Source organism: Microcebus murinus, chromosome 5 (genome assembly GCF_040939455.1).
Source record: "Microcebus murinus isolate Inina chromosome 5, M.murinus_Inina_mat1.0, whole genome shotgun sequence".
Lineage (NCBI taxonomy): Eukaryota > Metazoa > Chordata > Mammalia > Primates > Cheirogaleidae > Microcebus > Microcebus murinus.
In genome coordinates, this window is record NC_134108.1 from 65,508,685 (window position 1) to 65,534,021 (window position 25,337).

Consider the following 25,337-nt stretch of genomic DNA (forward strand, 5'->3'; position numbering starts at 1 on the left):
GAATCTTAAAAAAATTTTCATATCATGTAAGGCTTAGATAAAGGTTAGGTGGATAATACATTCCTTCATTACAGCAAGAATAAAATCAGTGTATGTTCTTGGCAGATTGCGTATGTGAAAATGCATTCTATGATGGAAGTACTGCCAGTTATTTAGAATAAATATGGAAAAGCCCATTTGAGGGTATTGTTGTAGAATCCTCAGACGTGGAAAGGTGTTCGTTTATTCAGCCTGCTAGTCACCTACATGTCTATTTACATTCTGCGTGGCACCGTCCTTGGAGCTGAGAGAAACGTGAGCTGCCCTTGGGGGATTCGCAGTCTCACTGGAATGGAACCAATGTTTATGATAGGGGCTTTACATGTTCTTATTCAGTCTTTGAGAAAACCTTGCAAATGAGATCATATTATTAACTGTTTTCAGAGAAAGAAGCTGAGGTTCAGAGACATTAAGCATCCACTTAGGGGCACCCATAGAAAGGAGCAAGGCCTTGGGCTCCATCCAGCACCACTGCTCTCTCCGGTGTGTAGGCTGCATGCCACACTTGGTAAATTACAGAACAACTTCGTTTGGGGACATCCAGTAAGTCTCATAGAAGTTCAGGGGCAGGAGAGCCAGGGTGGAGCTGGAGTCATCAGAGAAGACCCACAAGACCCATTACTGTTTAACACTGCACACAGTGCTCACTGTGCTAGGCACTAGTCAAGCTCTTTAGCTCTTTTAACTGTCCTTGTCTTCATAGCAACCCTTTGAAGGAGGTGTTATTATCAACTCCCTTTTAGGGTTGAGGAGACCAAGGCACACAGCAATTATGTGGTGGTGCTGTGAGTGAGATGACGGCCGTCAGGCTCAGAGCCTAAGTTCTTCGCTGCCCTGCTGTCTGACCCCTCACTGCTGGGCGACACAGGTTGCTCGGTAGGGTAGTGGTGAGGGTTCTTGAATTGCCAGGGACAGCGATGGGAAGATCCAAATGGCAGCAGCATGCTGGCCAATTTGAAAGAGGAAATATTAGGAGAGAGGAGAAGCAGTTATTCTGAGCTAAACAGGGTCTAGTCAGTGCAGGTGGGTAGTGAAAGACAGGGTTGAGATGCAAAGAATCTGTAGGCCTTGAGGAATAGTTGGAAGAGAAGATGGCGAAGAGGGAGTGAGCAAAAGTGGCCCAAAGATTTGGAGCCTGGTTAGCTGGGAGGATAATTCTACTATTGTAGAAATCAACAAAGGTAATAGAGAAGCTTTTTAGTCCAGGGCAGTGGTGTTGCAGCAAGAAGTGAAGGCTCTTGGATGGGTTGAATATGCAGTGGAGGCACTGAGTGCAAGAAAAATGGTTCACTGGAGAGGTGAGAATAAGGGAGAGGAATCCCAGGAAGGGAACAGCGATCATCTGGGGACTCTCTTCAAGGAGAGGATCAATGCCCTAAGAATAGATGATTTCAGAGAAAAATAGACAGAGAGAGAGAGAGAAAGAGAGAGACCCCAACCCAGGGCCTTGGGAAGTGCCCTTGGTCAAGAGGGGGAAGGAGGAAAGAGGCGAGTACCTTAAAGGAAACAGGAGAAGCAGCTAACCAGGGGAGAAGGAAGAATTAAAAGAGAAAAAAAAGAAAAAGCTACTGAACAGTGTCATATACTGCAAAGAGGTCAAAGGAGAACAAGAGTGAAAAGGGGACAGAAGATTTGACAAAGGGGTCCAGGTGCAGTGATGTGCACTTGTAGTCCCAGCTACTGAGGAGGCTGAGGTGGGAGGATCACATGAGCCCAGGAGTTCAAGTCTAGCCTGGGCAACATGGCAAGACCCTGTCTTTAAAAGAAAAAAAAGAGTTTGGCAAAGGGGAAGGCCATTGTACCCTGCAAAGTAAGACTAGGAGGAATGGGGAGGTGAAATCCAATTGGACTAAGGACTATCAATGGCAAGTACCTGGACCTTTTGTAAGGACTAAATTTGCAGGTAGATCAATGCCAGGCAGAGAAGGAGGTTAGTAAATATTAATAGTACTTGGTTGCCTGATACTGCATTTTTTAATACTGATCTGAGAGCTAACGTACTTTGTCTTTCAGCGCATTCACTCACATAGCTCCTAGTTTCTGACTGTGGAGGTGTTTAATTTATCACCGCCTACTGAAGATATCATTTTGGGCCAAGTTGGTGAGGCCTTGGAACAGAGCAGGTGAGGCCAGAGAGCATCAGATGGTCTTTGTTTTATAAGCTCACACAGCTGCCCACTGTGCGTCCCACCCCCCAGGGCCGTCGGCTTATTGTATATGTATTTCTAAGGCTCTGTGAATACACTGATTGTTACAGGGAATCCAAACAGTGTTACAGCACTGCCACACACCAGGCTGCTTTTTGTGTTAGGGCTCCTCTGTCGTGTAAAGTCCAGCTGATATGAAAATAGCCTGAATTTTCTCTGACCTCTCAGAGATCCTCAAAATACCAAAATGTGTCACAAATCTTTTGATACCTGGTTACCCTTTGGTGAGAATCCAGGATTTCCTATTTCGGTGTCACAGCTGTGAATTGTAAAGCATTTCATCCACCGCGCTGGCAGTCACAGTTGGTTTTGTTTTAGCTGCCAGATTTGGAAATGCACCTCACTTTAGCATTACTTTAAAACTTTTTAGAGAAGGGAGAAAAGATTTGTATGTTCAAATGATCATATTTTTTATTTTAGCCTTTGACTATAAGCTTATTTGTTTCTTTATTCTCCCAGCCGGTTTTTTCTTGGTTAACTATAACTTGGTGTATCAGCTTTTAGAAAACAAGTCTCTATTAATACAAAACTCAGAAGACTAGGAAAACATAAGCTCCTCCCCTGCACCCCCCAGCATAGAACACTGGTAGGTGGAACTTTAAAATAGAGTCAGCTCAGGAAAGTCAGACCCCCACCCCTCCTACCCCACCCAGTCCCTGAGTGTGGTGCTGCCTGTCCTCTGTCGTCATTGGCACCTGTGCCGTGAGTATGAGAAGGAGAAAAAATGAAAGTCAAGTTAGTTTTGTTTCTTGTCTACAGTTTTGCCAAAAGTTAAAGTGTCTTTGGTTGAGCTGTTGGTAGTTGGTTTTGGAGTTGTCTGGGGTTTCATTTATCCTCCAGTTCTCTTAGTCTTCACTTGTAATCTGGAGTTCATTGTTGCTAGTGAGAACCATTTACTTAGAATGGTTAATAATCTGTTCTGTTTACCAGAGAGTTTTCTTCTAATCTATTTAGTATCGTTTTTGTAAGAGTTTGAATATATTAACATGTATACTTAGTAGAATTTAATGTTTCATTATTAAAGCTCCTAACTGTCTCATATTACTATGTTTTATCATTATGAACATCAGCTCTCATTGTTTAGAATTGCATTTCTCTAACTGTGAAGGTGAAGGACCAGTTTTGTTTTTAGTATGTCATATCCAATATGTCATGGGTTGATAATTTAAAAAAAAATACAATAAAAATGAATTACAAGGAAAATGAAATTAAAGAAATATTAAAACATAAGCCTGATTATACATTTTTTATTATTATATTCAACAGATATAAAGGTACTCTGGCAAACTGCTACACAAATCTTTAAATGTCTGCTCTCAGTTTCTGTGCTTATTCTGGGAATGGGGCAGGTCTACAGATCCCACTTTGAGTTGCACTGGCTGAATAGGATATAGATAGTTTAGGAGACTGATGTTGAGTATGTTCTAGCCCCAGGACATAGTCTCAGAGTAGGTTTTCTGCGGACTGCTGTCTTCGTATTTCTTGCCTATTTAAAAGTCAAGTTCAGAAAAAATCCTATTTATTTAAACATTTTCTACTTTTTAAAACATTATAGATTTTTAAACATGATTGTTACAATGTCTTAAACAATATAAAGATGAATATAGAAAAAGTTAATTGTCTTTCTCCTACTTCTCTGGTTGTGTCTTTCCCTTTCTCCATACGTAATACACACACACACACACACAAACATATGCACGCATACATGAAGTGATTTTTTTCTCCTGCTGTAAAATGGCATCATAAACAATATGCAACTTATTTTTTTACCTAATATTTTATTACAACATTTTTCCCTATCAACAAATATGAATCTAGTGCCTCTTTTTAGCAGCTGTATAACATCCTGTGTCACAGTTGTACCGTAATTTAACTATTCCCTAGTTCCTGGGCATTCAGGAGTGTTCTAGGTTTTTACCATTCCCAACAACACTGTCATTAAAATTCTTGTACATATATTCTTATGTATCAACTTTGATATTTGAAGGATAGATTTCTAAAAGCTGAGTCAAAGAGTTATAGATAATGCCAGGTGACATTCAAAAAAAGTCACATCAATGTACAGTCCCACCAGCAAAATATGAGAGTGCCTATTTGCCTCACCACTGCTAGGTGTTAGGAATCTTTTGAATTTTTCTCATTCTGAGGGGTAAAGTGATCCCTAGTTGGTTTAATTTGAATTTCCCTGATTGCCAGTGAGATTGAGCCTCTGTTCATATGTTTAAGGGTCTGTTGGATCTTTCTATTTAGTTTTAGGAGAACAACCACGACAGATTTCATTTTATTAGGTCTTTTAAGTACCAGGTTTTCTGTTTTGCTATCCTCACTGATTGGGGTTTATATTATCTGTTTGTTTTAGTGGGATAGAGGAGATGGGAAAAGGATGAAGATGTAGGGTTGAAGGGTTTTTTGTTTTGTTTTGTTTTGAGATGGCTTAGTTCTCATTTTCTTTCTCTAACTTTTTTTTTTTCTTCAAGATCAGCTTACTTACAGGAAATCCATCTCTATTTGTGTATAATGTAAAAAGGGCCCAGGGTGGGGCATCGGTATGGCTTGGCCTAGTGTGGCTCATTATTCAAGACTGCCCAAGGAGTATGTATTTGCACATGAACAGTTTTTGTATTGAGGTGAATTCATATAACATAAAACTGACCCTCTTCAAATGTACAATTCAGTGGTATTTAGTACATTGTGCAACCATCACTTCTATCTAGTTCCAAAATATTTTCATCACCCCAAAGAAAACCCCATACCCACTAAGCAGTTATTCCCATTTGCCTCGTCCTCCATTCCCTGGAAGCCACTGATCTGTTTTCTGCTTCTATAGTTTAATCTTTTCTGGATATGTCATATAAATGGAATCATATAATATGTGACTTTTTATATCTGGCTTTTTTTCATTTAGCATAATGTTTTTGAGGTTCATGCACATTGTAGCATGTGTCAGTACTTCAGTCCTTATTGCTGGTGGTTATAATATTTCTTATTGCTGGTGGAAATAATATTTCATAATATATTAATACCACAAAAATACTATAATTCGTTTATCCAAAATTCACCAGTTGATAGATGTTGGGAATGTTGGCTGTTGTGAATAATTGCACGTGTAAATATAGATGCCAAGTTAGTCATACGGAGGCGGGTATGAGAGACAAGAAGAAAGACAGCTGAGAAGAGCCTTCTGGGGAGCTTCTGGGATTTGCTAGAGCTTTCCTCTCTCTGTAATTGGTCATTTTAGGATCTTCAGAAGCCTGGGTCAGTCTTGAGGCCAGATACGGGATTTGTGTTCATTGGCTTCAAGATCTGGGTCAAACCGGAACACAAAGCCTCTCTATCACATCCTGTAGATTTAAGAAAGGATCTTACCTTCCACCTTCAGGGTGCTCGGTCTGCTCTAGCCTTCGTGGATGCAGCGGCTAGAGAAATATTCGCTGCTGTTGCCTCTCTGGTGGTTCCTCCCCCTCGTAGGCTTGTAGAATGTAGTGACCTGAGGGAGGAATTGTGCCCATGTTGTGCTTGGTATAAGAAAATGTGGGCTCACTTCCTAGCTCTGCAACCTTGGTCTAGTTATGTTTCCTCCCAGTTTTCTTATCTGTAAAATGGGGTTACTAACACTTACATAATAGGATTATATAGACAGTTTCAGGGGGATAATGTATAAAGAGCACTGTTACAGTACTGTGTGGTTGTGCTTGATAAATATTCATTTCCCCTGTCTCAGTGCTGCTCTGTCCTTTCCTGTCCAGTGCTTATAACATTACCTACTTCACAGGTAAGAATAAAATAAAAATAAAATTCTTCATAGTAAGGATAAAATGGGGTGATACGCACATCACAGTTCTTAGCACGATGTCTGCCGCCTAAGTCCAACACTCAGTATAGATGGAAAGATACCTTATCTCACAATTAATATTTCTCTTTGGGAAAATGCCATCCAGTTGATTACAAGCTGTCTAAACCTTTTTAGTTGGTAAAGATTTCACCTGGGTATGCTGAGTTGTTTTGAAGCTTTGCATTTATTATTGTAGACACATGAGGCTAATTAAAAGACAGCTATATTCAGGATGGATAGACCGTAGGTAAGATCCTGATGTGTGGAGTGAGAAATATAGCATCATATTAGCACAAATACATTAAAGAAGGTTAGTCAAATTGTTTCATCCCAAAGACAATATATGTGCAGTATAAAATCCTCTCTTTCGTGGAAGCTGACAGGAGACTTTTGTCTAGTCTTTGAAAAGGTCTGTTTTGAGTACTGTTTGGGTACTATTATTTAGAAATCCTGTTTTAGGACAAATAGGAAGTGATTTCAGAAAAAATAATGGAAGGGAGAAGAAACTCTCTTCCATCATGCTACCTCTCAGCTGTGTAACAAACGTACTCTATGAGGTTGAAGCAGATGCCCAATGTGGGCTGTGTTGTGAGGAAATGTTTAAAAGCTTTTCTTGTCATAGGTGTCAGTATAATTGAAGGAGAAAGACAGTTGATGTTTTGTCAGAAATGAAGTGTGCCTTTAGTTACCATCTTAGGTTCTCTGATCAAATCTATACTGACTATAGTAGCAAACAGCTTTGTAAGATTTGCACATAAATACTTGACAAAGCATTTTTGTCTCAGCTGAGATTTTGAAAGCATTTAAGAATATTTTTAGCACTTATAGTTTTAAATGTATAGGTCTAACACACAGTTGTTTATTTAGTAAATTCATTCCATGAATGTGGTCTTTTTTGTTGTTGTTGTTTTGTTGTTTCTTTTGAGACAGAGTGCAGTGGTGTCATCATAGCTCACTACAACCTCAAGCTCCTGGGTTCAAGGGATCCTCCTGTCTCAGCCTCCTGAGTAGTTGGGACTATAGGTGCCTGCCACTATGCCCAGCTAATTTGTTTATTTATTTATTGTTTTTTTGTAGAGATGGGGTCTCAGGCTGGTCTTGAACTTCTGACCTCAACTGATCCTCCCACCTCCCAAAGTGCTGGGATTATAGGCATGTAATCCTGTAATTCATGGGCACTTGGCCCATGAATATACTTCGAATCTAACCCAACCCATTACCAATCTTCTAGACTTCCCAGAAGCCACTGGTTGACAGCTGGCATGAGAGTGAGTGAACCAGGGCATTACTGGGCAAGAGAGACCAGGAGACCCCAAAGGGCCAGCTTTCTGGGGCCTTCTGGAGGGAAATGCCTAGATTGTAGATGTGTTCATCATGCTTCTTCGCCTCCATCCCAGAACTCAAATCACAGCCACTTCCAGCACATGCAAATTGAATCAATGTCATGTCTGTAGAAGACAATAAAATGTGTCTTTTGTTGGTCTTGACATTTCTTTAGCACTAGGCCCCTTAAGTTTTAGATGTGTGGTGCTAAAGAAATGCATACATAATTTGACATTCTGGTTTTTATTAAGAATTCTTTTAAAACTTATTTTCTTTTTCTTTTGAAAAATTCAGACCTAGAGGGAAAAATAAAAGGATAGTAAGAGGAACACTTGTATACCCTTTGTTTATATTTACCAATTATTAGCATTTGTTATTTCATCTCTGTATGTGTAGTTTTATATGTGTGTTGGCAGGAGGGAGTCCTTTTTTTTTTTTTTTAGAACTATTTGAAAGTTGCAGAGCCCATGACATTTTGCCCCTAAACTCTTCAGCATCATCTCTGAAGAATAAGAACATTTTTCTGTATAACCACAATACCATTATAAAGTAAATCTTAATTGAAAACTTCAGACAGAGGACAAAAGAGTAAAAAGGACAGAGATTAAACAGTGCTGTGATTGGACTTGAAAAGTGTAAGGGGAAGAAAAACAAGGAGGTAAATAGAACTCCTATTTGGTTCCTTAAAAGATAAATTTTGTATATAGCAGTGAGCCACGAAACGGATGCAGATTTTCTCCAAATATTTACTTTATCTAGTTCAAGGAGTTTCATCTTGTGTTCTGAAGTCACTTAGTGTTTTGACCAGGGTTATAAGCTTTTCAGCCTGTAAATACATTTCTTCAGCATCATCAATCTAAAACCTGAGAGGCCACATCCTACTTAGACTTGTGGTTATGAGCAAATTTCCAAGGGAGTTTGCTGGTTCCGTTACATTGGGAACATGGAACCTTCAGTTGTTATAGTCAAAAGTGTTTATTAAGGTATGTTGGTGCATGCCTGTGGTCCCAGCTGCTCAGGAGAGTGAGGCATAGAATGGCTTGCACCCTGGAGTTGGAGACTGCAGTGAGCTATGATCTGCACTTCAGCCTGGTCAACAGCGAGACCTCGTCTCTGAAAAGAAGAAAAGAAAAGAAAAAGTTTATTAATGGGTAGTTGGAGTAAACATGAGAGGCCTTTCCTAACATTTCATTTAGTTTGAGTAAAAGCTGATACATGAGTACACTATTTTGAGAAATAATTTTATCAGCCTGGCAAAATGTGAAGCTTGATGTCATCATAGACTTTCTGCAGATTTAGGCTTTAGGAGTCCACTCAAGGAAAAATGCTACTTTTATAAAGCTGAAAGCAGTGACAAAGTCAACTGGATGGTATTATATATATAAGCATCACTAATTTGTATATTTTAAAATAAAGATACACATTTTCTTTATACCATTAACTTACAGAACGTTAAATTTAAAGCTTTCTTTGGACTGTTTCCCTGAAAATATCCATCTTTAGTGAGATTTAGTATTTTATGAGAAGAACTATGTTTGGGGATTTATTTTTCAAATTTTAAAAAGAGCTATTTTCTTCACTAAGCTTGGGATGGGAACCATATTAGGCTGTCTCTCTGAATAAGCACATCATGCATCATCATGTCAAGAATAAGAAGAAATGTGTTTCCTTTAATAGCGGTGTATGTTATAGAGATATTTGACCCAAGATTTTTCAGGGAAAGGTCCATTTTCTGTAAATTCTTGTGCATTGAATTTGATAACTGACCTCCCACTGATCAGGGGTGAGATGCATCCCAGAGAGCTTGAAACTATGTATTTTATCTTTTATTTACTTTTTATTCTTTTAGTATTCAGTGGCCATGGAGACTTCTAATTTTAAATTTCTATTTTACATATCAAATTTACAGGCTATGACTTTTAGAATAATTCTTATACTCTGTTCTGTGAGCAAATTAAAAAAGCATTTAATGTAAAGTGCATGTGTAGTTTTTTGTGTATCAAAGCCATACTTTTCCTTAACCCAGCTTAATCAACTCCTGTTTCCAATTTGTGTTAGAAAGTTCTGTGCGAAATGTGAACTCTAGTTTATACAATTACTAAGAGTGAGTGCATGTCCCTTGGGATAATAGCCCTTGAGCTATCTTTGTGGCAATCTTATGTAGAATATTTGAATCTTTCTTCTTTAATGCCAAGTACTCACTTTTCACATATAAATTGGTGATGTCACTACTTGAACTGGGCCACCAGTGTTTGCAAGTAATGTTGATTGGTGTCATAATGGATTTCAGCCACTGTATGAGAATTTTCTTTTTAAGAGGCAAATTTTGTCAAGCAAAACTCAAGATAGGAGATTGGGTTTGTTCATCATCCATTTTTCCAGCCATTATATAATCATTAAGGGCTCACTTTGTGTCAATGCTGTTCAAAAAGGAACAGGATAGGATTGCTGCCCTGGAATCATGTGGCAGGTGCCATGAATGAGTACTAACAGCACATGAGCCACTGGGGGCTGAATGGCTGGGGATGGAGGTGTGGGGGTGGGAAGGAACCCGACAGAAAGGTGAGTTGATCAGTAAAGACAGTGCTGAACAAATGCATACCAAACTGAACATTGAAAGAATGTGTAGTGATTACCCCAGCAGGACAGGGTTGTAGAAAGGGCATTGAAGGCAAAGGCTGTATACAGAGTCACAGAGGCATGAAGCACATGTTACACTGTATGAATTTAAGGTAGCTCCATATGACTAGAGTTTGGGGACATGGAGAGAATGGCAAAGGAAAATCAGGATACAACTAATTACAAAGGATCTTACATACCATTCTGAGGAGGTTGGCCTTTATCCTGTAGGAAGTGGGGAACCACTCAGGAATTTTAACACAGAAGTTTCATGATTAAATAATTTGTGCTTTATATTCTAATATTCTCTTGTAGCAATATAGAGATGCAACTAAAGGGGAATGGAACCCAAAGCCAGAGGATCAGTTACTGTGCTCCTACAGAAGTCCTTGGGAGAAGTGATGGGGCAATGGCAGTAGGAATAGAGATTGGGAGATGATGATGCTGAGAGCCAGTTAAGAAGTGGAATCCTCAGAACTTGGTGTCTGGATGTGAGTATTGAGAGAGGAAATAATTGAGGACAACTTATGGGTTTCTGGTTTGGGTAATGCATGAATGATGTTATCAGTATAGGAGTAATCAATTAGATCATTAGATTAGGGGAAGGGGAGCAAGATTATTGTGGAAGACAGTCAACAGATACAATGAATGATAGAAGCCCCAGGAAGTGGACTTTTAAGGAGGAGGCAAATAAAAAGAAGCCTTAGAAAGAGTGATCTGAGGGGAAGAGGAATACCTGAGGATAGGGTATTCCAGGACCTAAAGCAGGAGCTTCCAGAGAGAGAGAGAGAGAGAGTGGTCAAGAGTGTTAAATACTTCATAGAGTTCAAGCAAGGGTTCCAGTTTTGTCAACCAGTAGGTTCAGTAATCCTAGTGCATGCAACTGGTGAGCAGTGAAAAATAAGAAATGGGACAGTTCATTTATACCACTTTTGCAAGAAGCTTAGATGTGAAGGGAAGAATAATAAGAGGTCAAGAAATATTTTTTATCTTCATATTTGTGGTTAAAATCTCAAGCATGTTTACGTACTAGAGGATACATAGAAGCCAGTAAGGGAGAAGAGAAAGGAGATAATTAATGGAATAATCTCACTAAGAAGATCTGAGAGCATATTAGCTGGAACACATGGAGAGATTAGCTTTGGACTAGAGACAGAACAATTCTTCTTAGTAGACAGGAGTGAAGGAGGAAAGGCTAAGTATGAATATGGATAAATAGAAGGAGGAAAAGGAATGTAGGTCTTGAAAGCTGGAAGTTTGAGGAGTGAGGTGTCCATGAAAATGAGTGCTTAGCTCTGCATCTGGAAGCATAGTTGACTGATGACCCAGCTGCTGCCCCTCTGCAGCCACCCCTGCATTGGTGCTAGGACCACATTTAGCTCTATAAGGACTCCTATTGCTGGTTCATTCCTGTGGGATATAGGATTTTTTTCAGTGGGCCTCATTGGCTCAAAAATTCCCATAGGCCTGATCAGACCTTTCTTGGAACTACGTTGCAACCCAAGACTTCCTAGCTGTTCCCCCTTCATTCCCTCTCCATATCCATAGGTGTGTTCTGAAGGACCTCCCACATTCTCTGGCTTCCTTTTCCCGTAAATCTTTTGTGTTTCTAACCCTGTCTTGGTGGCTGCTTCTTGGTAGGCCCAAAGTAATGTAAAGAACATGGCCAAGATTTGTGTATTAAGGTAATGTTAGCTGTATAAAAATAACTTTTGAACTCAACAATGGATAGTTCAACCAGACATAAAATTGATAAGGAATATTGGACTTGAATTACACTTTTAACCAAATGGACCTAACAGACATCTACAGAACTTTCTATCCAAGAGCAGCAGGAATACACATTTTTTGTGTAGTACACATGAAACACTCTCCAGGATAGACCATATTTTATGCCACAGAACAAGTCTTAACAAATTTAAGAAGACTGAAATTATATCTAGTATCATTTCAGATCACAGTGGTATGAAATTAGAAAACAATAACAAAAAGAATCCTGAAAACTTCACAAATATGTGGAAGTTAAACAACATACTCCTGAACAACTGATGGGTCAAAGAAGAAATCAAAAGGGAAACTTAAAAATATCTTGAGATAAATGACAAGGGGGGAAACATATACCAAAACCCTATGAGATGCAGCAGAATAAGTTCTAAGAGGGTATTTTATAGCAGTAAACACCTACATTAAAAAAGAAGAAAGATCCTAAATGAATATTATGACATTACATCTCAGGGAATCAGAACAGACATAAATCAAATAAAGAACAGAAAAAACATAGGAAGAATCTATAAAACTGAGAGTTGGATTTTTGGAAAAAATAAAATTGATAAACCCTTAGCTAGTCTAACTAAGAAAAAAGAGAAGACTCAAATAAATAAAACAAAATATGAAAGTGAAGAAATCAAAGACACCTCAGAAATAAAAAGGATTATAAGGGACCATTATGAACAATTATATGTCAACAAATTGGATAACCTAGAGAAAATGGATAAATTCCTAGGAAAATACAACCTACCATGGTTGAGTCAGGAAGAAATAGAAAGCCTGAACATACCAATAATAAAGATGTTGAAGAAGTAATCAAAAGCCTCTTAACCAAGAAAAGCCTAGGATTAGATAGCTTCATAGCTGAATTCTACCCAATATTCAAAGAATAATTGATATCAGTACTTCTTACATTCTTCTGAAAAGTAGAACTAGAGGGAATTCTTCCAAACACATTTTATGAGGCCAGAATCACCTTGATACCTAGCCGGACAAAGACATCACACACACACAAAAATTATAGGCCAATTTCTCTGGTGAACATTGATACAAAAATCCTCAATAAAATATCAACAAACTGAATCTACAACATGTTGAAGAGATTATACATCATGACCAAGTGTAATTTATTCCTGGCATACAAAGCTGGCTTAGCATCTGCAAATCAGTCAATGTGATACATTAACAGAATGAAAGATAAAAATCAGTTGATCATCTCAATTGATGTGTAAAAGACATTAAATGAATTTCAACATCCTTTTTTCATAAAAACTGTCAATGGAGTTTGTATAGAAGGAAAGTTTCTCAATATAATAAAAGCCATTTATGAAAAAACACAGCTAATTATAATATTATAATTATATACATTAACATAGTGTAATTATAATTCATGGGAAAAACTGAAAGCTTTTCCACAAGGATCCAATACCAGGCAAGGACACCCACTTTCACCACTTCGTTTCAACATAGTACTGGAAGTACTAACAAGAGCAATCAGACAAGAAAAAGAAATAAAAGGCATCCAAATCAGAAAGGAAGAAATACAATTATCTCTATGTGCAGATGACATGATGATATATTGTAAAGAACCCTGATTTCACAAAAAAAACCCGTTAGAATAAATGAGTTCAGTAAATTTGTAGGATACAAAATGAATGTGCAAAAGTTAGCATTTCTATACACAAATAATGACCTAACTGAAAAAGAAATTAAGAAAATAATCTCATATATGACAACATCAGAAAATGAAAATATCTAGGAATAAATTTAACCAAGAATATGAACGATCCATACACTGAAAACTATGAGACATTGAAGAAAGAAATTGAAGAAGACATAAATAAAGATATCCCATGCTCATGGATCAGAAAAGCTAATTTTGTTAACACATTAACTGTCATGTGAGTTGTATTTAACTCATGCCAGTTTTGAACATGGGGCTTTGTGAAACATATGTAATCCACATGTCTCCTTACTTTGGGAGCCACATGAACTATTTTCAAGTTGCATATAACTCATGCACAGAAAATAATAAAAAGTAATTTTTCATTAAATTAGAAAGGGTCATTTTATTTTTGGAGTTTTTATTCTATTTTCATAATAAAACACTGTGGCCCCAAGGAAAAAAAATTTTCTAATATGGCAGTCCATGTGTTAAAATGTCCATCCTTCCCAACGCAGTATATACATTCAGTGTAATCCCTATCAAAATCCCAATGACATTCTTCACAGAAGTAGAGAAAATAACCCTAAAATTTGTAAGGAACCATAAAAGACTCTAAATTGTCAAAATAATACTGAGAAAAGGTTGGAGGCATCACACTTTCTGATTTACAGTTATATTACAAAGCTATAGTAATGAAAATAGTATGATACTGTCATAAAAACAGACACATAGACCAGTGGAACAGAGCAGAGAGTCTAAAAATATATCCAAATATATACTGTTAACTAGTTTTTGACAAGGTCTCAATGAGGACACACTGGGGAAAGGGTGAACCCTTCAGGAAGTGGTGGAACTGGATTTCCACATGCAGAAGAATGAAATTGGATTGTTATCTTACACCATACACACAAAAAACCTCAAAATGGATAAAAGACCTAAATGTAAGACCAGAAATTTAAAAAGTGCTAGAAGAGAACATAGAGGAAAAGCTCCTAGACATTGGCCTTGGCAGTCAGTTTTTGAATATCACATGAAAAGCTCAGGCCACAGAAGTAAAAATAAATAAATGGGACTACAACAAACTAAAAAGCTTTTGTGCAACAATGGAAACAATCAACAAAATTCAACAGTAGACTACAGATTGAGAAAAAATATTTGTAAACCATATATCTGATAAGGAGTTAATACCCGGAATTTATAAGGAACTCACACAACTCAATAGCAAAAAACAAACCCAATTTAAAAATGAGCGAAAGATATTTTTCTAAATAAGACATAAAAATGGCCAGCAGGTATATGAAAAGGTGCTCAACAACACTAATTATCAGGGAAATACAAATCAAACCCCTATAAGATACTACCTCACAACTGTTAGGATGGCTATTATCAAAAAGTCAAAAGATGAATTTTGATGAGGTTGTGGAGAAAGGGAACTCTTGTGCACTGTTGATGAGAATGTATATTAGTACAGCTATTATGGAAAACAGTATAGAGATTTCTAAAGAAATTAAAAATGGAACTACCATATATGACCCAGCAATCCCTCTTCTGGACATATACCCAAAAGAAATAGAAATCACTGCCTCATAAATGTATCCATGCTCCCATGTTCACTGTAGTATTTTCATGATAGCCAAGATATAGAAACTATGTGTTGATAGATGAATAGATAAAGAAATTGTGGTATAAATATATACAATGGAATATGATTCAGCCTTAAAAAAAGAATGAGATTTTGCCATTTGCCACAACATGGATAAGCCTAGAAGACATTAAGCTCAGTGAGATAAGTCAGACACAAAAAGAAAAATATTACATAATATCACTTATATGTGGAAAAAATTTCAAATATACAGAGATAGAGAATAAAATAGTGGTTACTAGAGATGGGGACCAGGGGGAAGAAATGGGGAGATACAGGATACAAAGCAGAGGATACAAAGTAGCAGATATGTAGGATGAACAGGTCTAGAGAGCTAATGTCCAACATGAGGACTATAGGTAATAATTTCTACTGTATTTGGGATTTATGCTAATGAGTAGATTTTAGCTGCTGTTACCACAAAAACCAATAGGTAACTATGTGAGATGATGAATATGTTAGTTTGCTTCACTGTAGTAACCTTTTTTTTATATCTATATGCATTCCATAACATCATATTGTATACCTTAAATATATACAATAAAATGTCTTTTAAAAAAGAAAAACTTTAAAAGTATATATACGACTTCTCAATTTTCACTGGTTTAATAAAGAAATTTCTTCCTTATTCACATGGGGTCTCAAATAGTTGTTGATAGTAGGTAGCATTGAATGTGTCAAATCACACAACTATGTGGGTTTTTTACACCTCCCCCCCTCCGCCATAGCAACTTCAACCTTCAGTGACTGGTAAAGGAGCAGAGAAAGCAAGTGTTTGAACTAATGCAGAGTTTGAAGGTACTATTATTTCAAAACTGAACAGTTTTAAAAGGAAAAATAAGGGATTTGCATTGGAAAATATCTTTTCAATGTTTCAGTACATTTTTGGGTTAATGTGGGAAAGGCCGACTCACAACATATGTCATGTGTGGGTTGCTGGTTTTAGGTCCTGCACCTGGACAACCAGCCAGAATTTGCCTCTTCCTTCGTCCTTTGTTTGGACCCTTCTGAAGCTAAACACTCGGTCAGAGAGTATGACTTGCAGAGAGAGGAAGATTATTTTTCAAACCCTGTAAAATCACCAGCCATTCAGATGAACCATTTATCCAGCACTTTTCTCCAGCATGAGTGAATGAACCTGCTTTCAGCTAGTACCCTTACTCATGTGCTCTTCTGGTGGTGTGCAATACTCCTGGCATTTTTTGCTTACACAAATTTGACTCATTATATTTCCTCTGCTTAAGGTTGGCTCTCTTCTCCATCCGTCTTCTCTTCCCTTTAATTGTTGTCAATCAAAATCCTGGACATCACTTCCTTTCCAGCACAACTCAAATGCCACCTCCACCACCATTTCTCCCCGTTTACCACAAATGAATGCCACGTCTCTCCTTGACCCCTCCTTGGTCTCACCATTCAGGTGGCACATGGCTGCCTCTTAGAGTACATACTTGTGTGTGTGTCTGTCACCCACTAGATTTAAAACCGGATGGGACTCTGACTTTCTAGTACCACCTGCTTCTAGCACAATCTTGCATACAGTAAATTTTTAATAGATAATCATTGAGTGAAAATTAACCAATCTTGCTTATTGTGGAGAGGTAGTAGAAGACAGAATAAAGTTCATTTTGGAAAATCAGTGTTATGTGGCCACAAATCACACAAGGAGTATATAGAGTTTTATAAAAAAAAACAAACCTAAGGTAATGTAGGGGTGGGAGGGAAGCCTGTAGTGATTTTTTTGTATCTCTGATCATCATCGCGATATAATTTGTTTTATTTATGGGGGCTAGACAAGGGCATATATTAGGACTCTGAAGTCTGTGAAGGCTGTATTTACCCATCTGATGTTGAAAAAGTCAACCCACCATTTTTACAATCTTGACTTACTTTGGAATATTAGTGGAGGCGAATTGAAATTTTGGTTGGTTGCAGGGAAAAGTATAAGATGCATTAATGCTCAGGATAATAGTTTTGAGTTTGAAACATTACAATAGCTCCATCAGGTTTTTAAGATGTATGTAACATACTTGTAAATGGAAGATAATTGTCAAGAGACCTCTTTATACAGCTAGAATATATGAAGTTGTTACCTTCTATAAATCCCCTCACAGATTGGGTTTTGTTGGTATGGTTTTTATTATTTTCATGGTTGTAATTGTTTATTTTAGGATAAATGTCCAAGAGGAAATAGTTCTTAAATATAAGATACATATTCTAAATATAATATATAGATACTAAGTATAAAGTATATAGATATAGATATATAGATACTAAGTATATACTAGTTTATACTTAGTATGTACCCTTAGTATATCCTCTTTTTCTGCTTTAGGTCCTTTTTATTTTCTTAAAACCAAACATATTGTGCATTGAAAGAGGTGGAGAGCAATTAATTAAAAAGTGGCCTGAAATCTACCTTCCTCTACTACGTTTGAAGGGCATTACACCATTGTATGATTAGGGTTTATACAGCAGATTATTTTATCACTAATCCCTCAGAGCAGCCAATCATTCTGCTTCATTTTATTATCATGTTTTAGTATATCAGTTTCTAAATGTTTACTGAATATCTTAAAGTAATTTTGAAAAGGTCTGGGAAAACTCATGTACTCACTCATGATTTTTTTTATGAACAAAATATGCTCTATACTTGAGTCTGTCTATAGGGAGCATTTATTTCTATTAGCCAACTACTTAATAATCACCAACTATTAATATTTACCAAGCTCAGTGCTAGATATCGAGATTATAGTCTCTTAATTTGCTTTTCTCTGTATATTATTCTAATATGTCTTATATTTTTGGTTTTGTTTCTGGCCCTGAAGTTCATATTTTACTTAAGCTCTTAGCTGGTTGGGATTTGTTGCTAAATTACCTGCAAATTTTTATAAATGGATGTAACTATTTCTTTTAGGATACTGAACAGTAAGGCAAAAATGAATATATATTGTGTAACTGTACAAAAGGCCTTTGGAGTAAGATTTTTTGGTATGTTAAAAGCAATTTGAGCAATGATAACTTTTAAAAAGTAGTTTGGCAATGATGTTTTCATTTATTTCTATGTATATACTGTGTTTGATCACAAAGAAGTCCTTTATGATGACGAGGGCCCCTGTGTAACCAATTTCAGCTCAAATATGAAGCATATGATTTAACTAGAACTATCTTTTCTTTTTCAAATACACTGGGATTCTTCCATGAGATGTATTAAAAATGCTTTGACCTCTTTACTTTAACTTGGGTTGCCCTTTCATTCACTAGCTTGGCTAGAAAAGATGCACTCTTGAATACATAATGAAGAAAATCTGTTGATGCAGTCCCAGGCCAATTCTTAGTATTTAATTTCATGAGGGGTGTGGTGCTTTCCTCCATGTAATTACAGATTGTTTGAGTTGAGCAGGTCCTTAAACATCTTCAATTTTAACTATCAAAAGCAGATATCTTGGCCGGGCGCGGTGGCTCACGCCTGTAATCCTAGCTCTCTGGGAGGCCGAGGCGGGCGGATTGCTCGAGGTCAGGAGTTCGAAACCAGCCTGAGCAAGAGCGAGACCCCGTCTCTACTATAAATAGAAAGAAATTAATTGGCCAACTAATATATACAAAAAATTAGCCGGGCATGGTGGCGAATGCCTGTAGTCCCAGCTACTTGGGAGGCTGAGGCAGGAGGATTGCTTGAGCCAGGAGTTTGAGGTTGCTGTGAGCTAGGCTGACGCCACGGCACTCACTCTAGCCTGGGCAACAAAGCGAGACTCTGTCTCAAAAAAAAAAAAAAAAAAAAAGCAGATATCTCCTCTCTAAGGTATCCTAATTTCTATGTAGAAGATAGATCTAATTATTAATATCAGTTTACATGGCAACTCTGCATTTATTTTAATAAACCATCTTACTTTTCCAAGTTGCTTGTGCTCATTTCCCCTCAGTATTCCTTATAGTGTATTTCTTTAATCATTCTCATCTCACTCCTCTTTGTACACTCCAGTTTTTCAGAAGGTGCCTTAAAATGTAGTGGGCAAAATATAGAGCTGCTTGTCATGAACAGTTTGACTGGAGCCCAGTATGGTGGGACTTGGGCTTCTCTAGCCTGGAGGAGGTGCCTTTATTAATGCAGCCTAAGAGTCCATTTTAGCAAACCCATTGCACTGCCTATACTGAATCAGCAGGCCACTGTACCCCGCCCTGTGGACTGACCGTACAGGACCTCACATTTAAGCCTGCTAAACTTGACAGTATTCATTTTGGCCCATTTCTAACCTTGTGAGAACTTTTGGAATCCTGTTTCTGGTATCCCTGATTTTGCATTTTTGTACCAATACATCTTCTGGATCATTGTTTCAGTCATTGATAAAAATGGGCAAATAGAGACTTTCTGTCTAGAATGATATCCACTTACTTTGCTTTAGATGGAATCTTACTGTTGTTCATCTGTGCCTGAGGAAGTTGAATGATAAAGCCAGAAGAAAGCATGCTTTCTGATCATTAAAAAGTTTACCTTTAAGGAAAGAGATGAAAAAGAAAAGCTTAATAGAAAATTTAGATTTTATTAGTAATTGTCATATCTTAGACCTAAAACTATCATAATAAACAAAAGAATTTACACTGGAGCCTGGTTATAACCTTCCCTCTGGGAGCCCATAGCTTTGAGACCCACAGCTCTCTTTGATTTGGGTCAGAGACTTTCCCATGTTCCAAAAGAATTTGATTATGGCAGGGGGTGTTATGTCTTCATCAAATTTGGCTGGATGGAAAAATCTGTGTGGCACCAAGTTGTGTGAATCTTTGTGTTGTTAGATAAGAATACCTGGGCAGTTTTAAAACTGGAGGCTCATATTAGTTGAAGTTTACATCACTATGATGTCTGTGTTTGTTCAGGCTGGCTGCTTCAGCTTGCTGCAGCTGCTCAGACCATGGTTGAAAGTTGGATGCTAAGCACAAAGTGTTTGAACATAGTAGATGCTAAATACGTCATTTTTTTCTTCTCTCCTTCCCCTTTCCTTCCTTCTTTCTGTCCTGAAATTTATGGATTGTATTTTCCCACCCCTGGAAAAACAACTCAGAGAGTGCATACTATGTCATCACTACCATCTTCTTTTATTAGTACAGATTTACATCAAATGTCACCTTGAATAATTTCTGTAAATAGAAATAACTTACATAGAACAAAATTAACTTTCCATTAAAATCCTGACAATTGTTGTAAAGGCTCTTATTAGGAGGTTTTTCTCACATTCTGTGAGGTATATTCTGCTGAGGGGAAAGTTGCATCTTCATTAGTTACCCATGACTTAGTCCAGGTGTTACCTTCTAAGTTAGGAAAAGAGAGGGCAACTTAGCACAAAATGCCCTAGTGATACATTTGGTTTTTAAGGGAGAAAACTTCTGAAACCATAAGGGTTCTCTTTTTTTATATGACTAATAAACTAGTGTTGATTAAGATATGTCAGGCAGCTGCTGGGTATGTGCTAAACTATTTAATGGTTTTCAGAGTACTGAATGGCTATTTTTAAATGTTTCTATATTATTCTCAGCCAAGCTGCTGGATGAAAAGTACAAAGGGCTAAAAATATTTACAGTTTCAGTAATGTCTGTTTTAAAAGAAACCATCCTGTGTGATTTCTTTTTTCCATTTGTAGGGAAAGAATATGGCTTTGAGAGAAGTTGTTGAAGGCAGTTTGTTCAACGCTTAGGTTTTTAGGAAAATAACCATCAAAGGGACGGTAAGTTGGGATACAAATCACCAGGATTTTAAAAAACAAATTGAAGAATGAAAACAGGGTGATTAAAATTAATTTTACTATTACTGTACTATTCTTAGTATTTTCGTACCATTGTAGTTCTGATTGAGAATAGTATTGTTTATTTTCAAAACTTTTTTATATGGAATTGGGACATAAGTTGCTGGTGTCAGATTGCTTGGGCTTTTATCTCAGCTCCACTCCTTGGATTTGTGATCCTAGCTAATTTGCTTAACCTCTCCTTGTGCCTCAGTGTACCCACCTGTAAAATAGGGATGATAATAATAATGCCTGCCTCCTAAGGTTGTGGTGAGGATTAAATGAGATGATGCTCTACTTAGTATAGAACCTGGTACATGGTAAGTACTCAATAAATATTAGCTATGCTTATTTTTTTCTTTTTTAAAAATTTATTTTTAAAAATTATGATTAAATGAACACATAAGATAAAATTGACTCTCGTAACCATTTTTAAGTGTATATAGTTCAGTGATATTAGCTGTATTTATATTTGTTGTGTAACAGATCTCTAGTATTTTTCATCTTGTAAAACTGAAATGTTTATTATTTATTAAAAGCTCATTTTTCTTCCCATTTGGTCACATTAGCTCTGTGGTCACAGCACGAGAAGGCAAGCTCCTTTGTAGCAGGGAATTTAGGCTCTTCTGTTCACTACTGTGTCACAAGTGCCAAGAGCAGCACCTGGCCCATAGCAGGGGCACAATCAATCAATATTTGTTGAATGAATAACTGAACGGTGGAGGCTTTATTTGACATAGTAGATGTGTTTTTGAAAAATTATTTCTTACATAGTAAACTCATTTTTATAATTCATTTTAAAGATACATTGAAAGCTGATTCCTTTTGTAACGTGAAGTGATTTTTAAAACAACTGTTTCTTAATTAGTTTATAAATTCTGGTTTGGGCAGGTCAACTTTTCTTAAACCTGGAAAAAAATAGTATACTTAGTGTGGATGGCAAAAGGAAAAAGAATATATTAGAATTTGCCTGAAATTTAAACAAGATTCACTTTAAGTTCAAGCCTTTTTACTTTCATTCAGATCTGGCCACCAGACCTACTTTTTCCTTAAGGCATTTATGAACCATCTTGTTCTTTCATTTAGAAATCAGGTCTAGATCAGTATTAACCAAAAGTTCAGATCTAGTTCAGTATTAACCAAAATTGGTGGAACACTGCCTTTCCTCTGAGAATGCATCACCCTTTTTGGGTCTTTTAAAACAGCGGTCCCCAACCTTTTTGGTGTCAGAGACTGGTATCATGGAAGACAATTATTCTATAGACCAGGAGTGGGGGGCGGATGGTTTCAGGATAATTCAAGGGCATAACATTTATTGTGCTGTCAAAGCTCTCTGCTAAAGATAATCTGTTATTTGCAGCCGCTCCCCAGTGTTAGCATCACCGGCTCAGCTGCACCTCAGATCATCAGGCATTAGATTCTCATAAGGAGTGTGCACAACCTCGTGTATAGTAGGGTTCGCGTTCCTGTGAGCATCTAATGCCCCTGTTGATCTGACAGAAGATGGAGCTTATGCGGTGATGAGAGTGATGAGGAGCAGCTGTAAATACAGATGAAGCTTTGCTCGCTAGCCCGCCCACTGCTCACCTCTTGCTGTGCAGCCCAGTTCCTAACAGACCATGGACCAGTACTGGTCTGCAGCCCTGGGGTTTGGAAACCACAGTTTTAAAAGAATGTCAGTTGAACATGGTCTAGAAATGCCCAAAACTCTTGGGTTGAGAGAATTAAATTTTTGATAGGGTTGATGGGGTTTATTTGGTTCTGGATAAAACACTTAGTGTTACTTTTTTTAAAAATTTTTTTAAAGAGACAGGGTCTCACTCTGTCACCCAGGCTGGAGTGTAGTGGTGCGATCACAGCTCACTGTGACCTCTAACTCCTGGGCAAAGGGATCCTTCTGCTTCAGCCTCCCGAGTAGCTAGGACAACAGGCATGCACCAACACACCTGGCTAATATTTGTATTTTTTATAGAGACAGGGTCTCCCTACATTGCCCAGGCTGGAGTGCAGTGGTATGATCATAGCTCACTGTGACCTCTAATTCCTGGTCTCAAGCGATCCTCCCCCCTCGACCTCCCCAAACACTGGGATTACGGATGCGAGCCATTGCGCTCAACCTACTGAGTGTTACTTTTTATTGCTCAGCCTTAGATTTTGTTTTCATGACATATATTAAAATGCTCTAGTGAGCATTTTACTTTTTATTTAAGTCTAGTAGGTAATAGGCACAAAATATGCCTTATACTGAGGTTCACTTTCTTCTACCGGGGAAAGGGGACTTGGTGTTGCCCTGGACTTTGCAGTTCTGGGAGAAGATGACAGGAAGCCACATTATCTGCCAAAATTGTTATGGGGCCCCATCACAACACGGTGCCTTGCCGAAACTGAGAGCAAGAGTGCATCTCTCCTTTCAGCTGATGTTTTGGCAAAGCCTCACTTTGCTCCCACGGCAGAGATAGTCACCCATCTTCCAAAATGTGGCAGCTTGAGTCATTTCTATTATGAGTCTGACCTATCTTCTGAAAAGTGATAGAGGAAAATGATCTTACCTAGTCACTTTTTCCCATGCCACAAGACAGAGTTTATCTCTGAATCAGAGACCATAAATCTGCTGAAAGATCTCCAATGCTTCTCTGAGATACTAAAATATTTTGTATTTAAATTTTTTGAAAGCAGGAACAAGTATAGATCTTCTCAAATTTTTAGCTCCCACTTTTGATTCTACACCTGAAGAGGAGCAGAAATCAAATAATAGGCAGGTCCTTGGTCTGAACCCTGAGGACAGGATACTAGTGAGGCAGCCAGTTCCTCTCTACCCTGGTGCCCTACTGCACAAAGAATCCAGCCTCCTCCTTGGAGTCTATAGGTCTCTGCTGACCTGGCCCCAGCCAACTCCTCCTGAGGCTGCTCCTTCTTCCTGAAATGCCCACCCTACCCTCTTTTCCTTTTTCTGACTCTTGCTCATCCCTCACTCACATTTTAATAAAATATCACTTCCCTGGAGAAGCCTTCCCTGTTCCCCACCCTTAATGAGCATAGCACAGTTGTTCATACTTTCCCTTCACCTTCCTTTCCTAGCCCTTATTAGAATTTTAATTTCATATTTCCCTGTGGATTTGTTTCTTCAATGGTTTTCTCCACCATTACTCTATAAGCCCTATCAAGGATCGTGGCTATTTTGTCTGCACAGCAGTCCCCAACCTTTTTGCACCAGGTACTGGTTTTCATGGAAGACGATTTTTCTGGGGGTGGGGGAGGGGGGAGGCGGCAGAGCTCAGGTGGTGATGCAGGCGATGGGGAGCCATACAGATGGGGAGGAACGAAGCTTCTCCCTGGCTGCTGCTCACCTCCTGCTCTGCGCTCCACTCCCCTTCTGTTTCCTGAGTTTCACAGAAGACAATTTTTTCTACTGACCGGGATTGCGGGGTTGTGGGGATGGGCAGCAGAGCTCTGTGGCTCTGTGGCCTGGTCCTTAACAGGCCGCAGACCGGTACCAGGGTTGGGGACTGTGGGATAATATCCAGTTCCTAGTAAGCAGGACACACTGAAGACATAGTTATTGAATGAATTGATTTTTTTATACTTTTTATTAAATTAAAAGCATAAATATCCAATTCTAAGGATGCATGATTTTATCAGGAGTGTTAAGTGCTGCAAGTAGATGGTCAGTTGATTGATTTCACAAATGTTTGCTGAGGGTTGACAGTGCACTGTGAGGCGCTGCTCTAGGTACAGAGTACACGTGGACAGGATGGCCCCTGGCTTCACAGAGGTCTCGCCCAGAGGACGTGTCACCTGTGAACTGTGTCTCTACTTGGCAAATGGACAGTTGTCCAAATTTGACTCACGTAGCTTATTTATTTCACCAAATAGTTATTGACCATAAATCATGTGGTGGATAGTGCTATGGTATACAAAAAGGAGTGAAGTTAATTTCTCTCTCTCAAGGTGCATATTCATTCACGTTACAAATGTTTGTTGAGCACCTATACTATGCTATAAGCTAGAATCTGGTCAGTGGACTAAGACAAATACACACTTGAAGATAGTGAATATAACATAAAAGAGAGAAAAATTAATCTCTAAGAAAAATAACAGAATGCTGGAGCAGTGCAAATTAAGCATTGCTACCTGACTGGAGACATCAGAAAGCATCCTGGATAAAGCAGAGACTGAAATCCTACTTGAAGAACAGGTAGAACTTTGATGGTTGAAGGAAGGACAGAGGGAGGAAATTCTGCGAAGGGGAAACACTTGAGTAAAGGTATGGAAAGGGGAGAACATTCCAGGAGGAGCAATTAACCCCCTTTAATGGAAGCATAGGGCAGATGATGGGGAATAGGAAGAAATCAGACTGAAAAAGTAGGTAGAGGCTGTATTTTGGAGAAGTGAAGAATTCCTCTAAGTTCAGAAAAGGATGATTTTAATTACCTTCAATAACATGATAATGGTACAAATATCGCTGTTTGTT

The 25,337-nt window shown here is 38.1% G+C and overlaps 1 protein-coding gene across 3 annotated transcripts in view; it reads left to right on the plus strand.

The window, feature by feature from the left end:
• BACH2 (BACH transcriptional regulator 2) overlaps positions 1-25,337 on the plus strand; it is a 333,757-nt gene that overhangs the window by 22,258 nt on the left and 286,162 nt on the right. Inside the window, exon 1 of one of the 3 annotated variants that reach the window (XM_012750878.3) lies at positions 1-10,511. This exon is cut by the window's left edge and continues 21,486 nt beyond it. The exons of the other annotated variants lie outside the window; for them this stretch is intronic. The gene's annotated coding sequence lies outside the window, so the exon portion shown is untranslated. The remainder of the gene's footprint in view (positions 10,512-25,337) is intronic. 3 annotated transcript variants of the gene reach the window in all.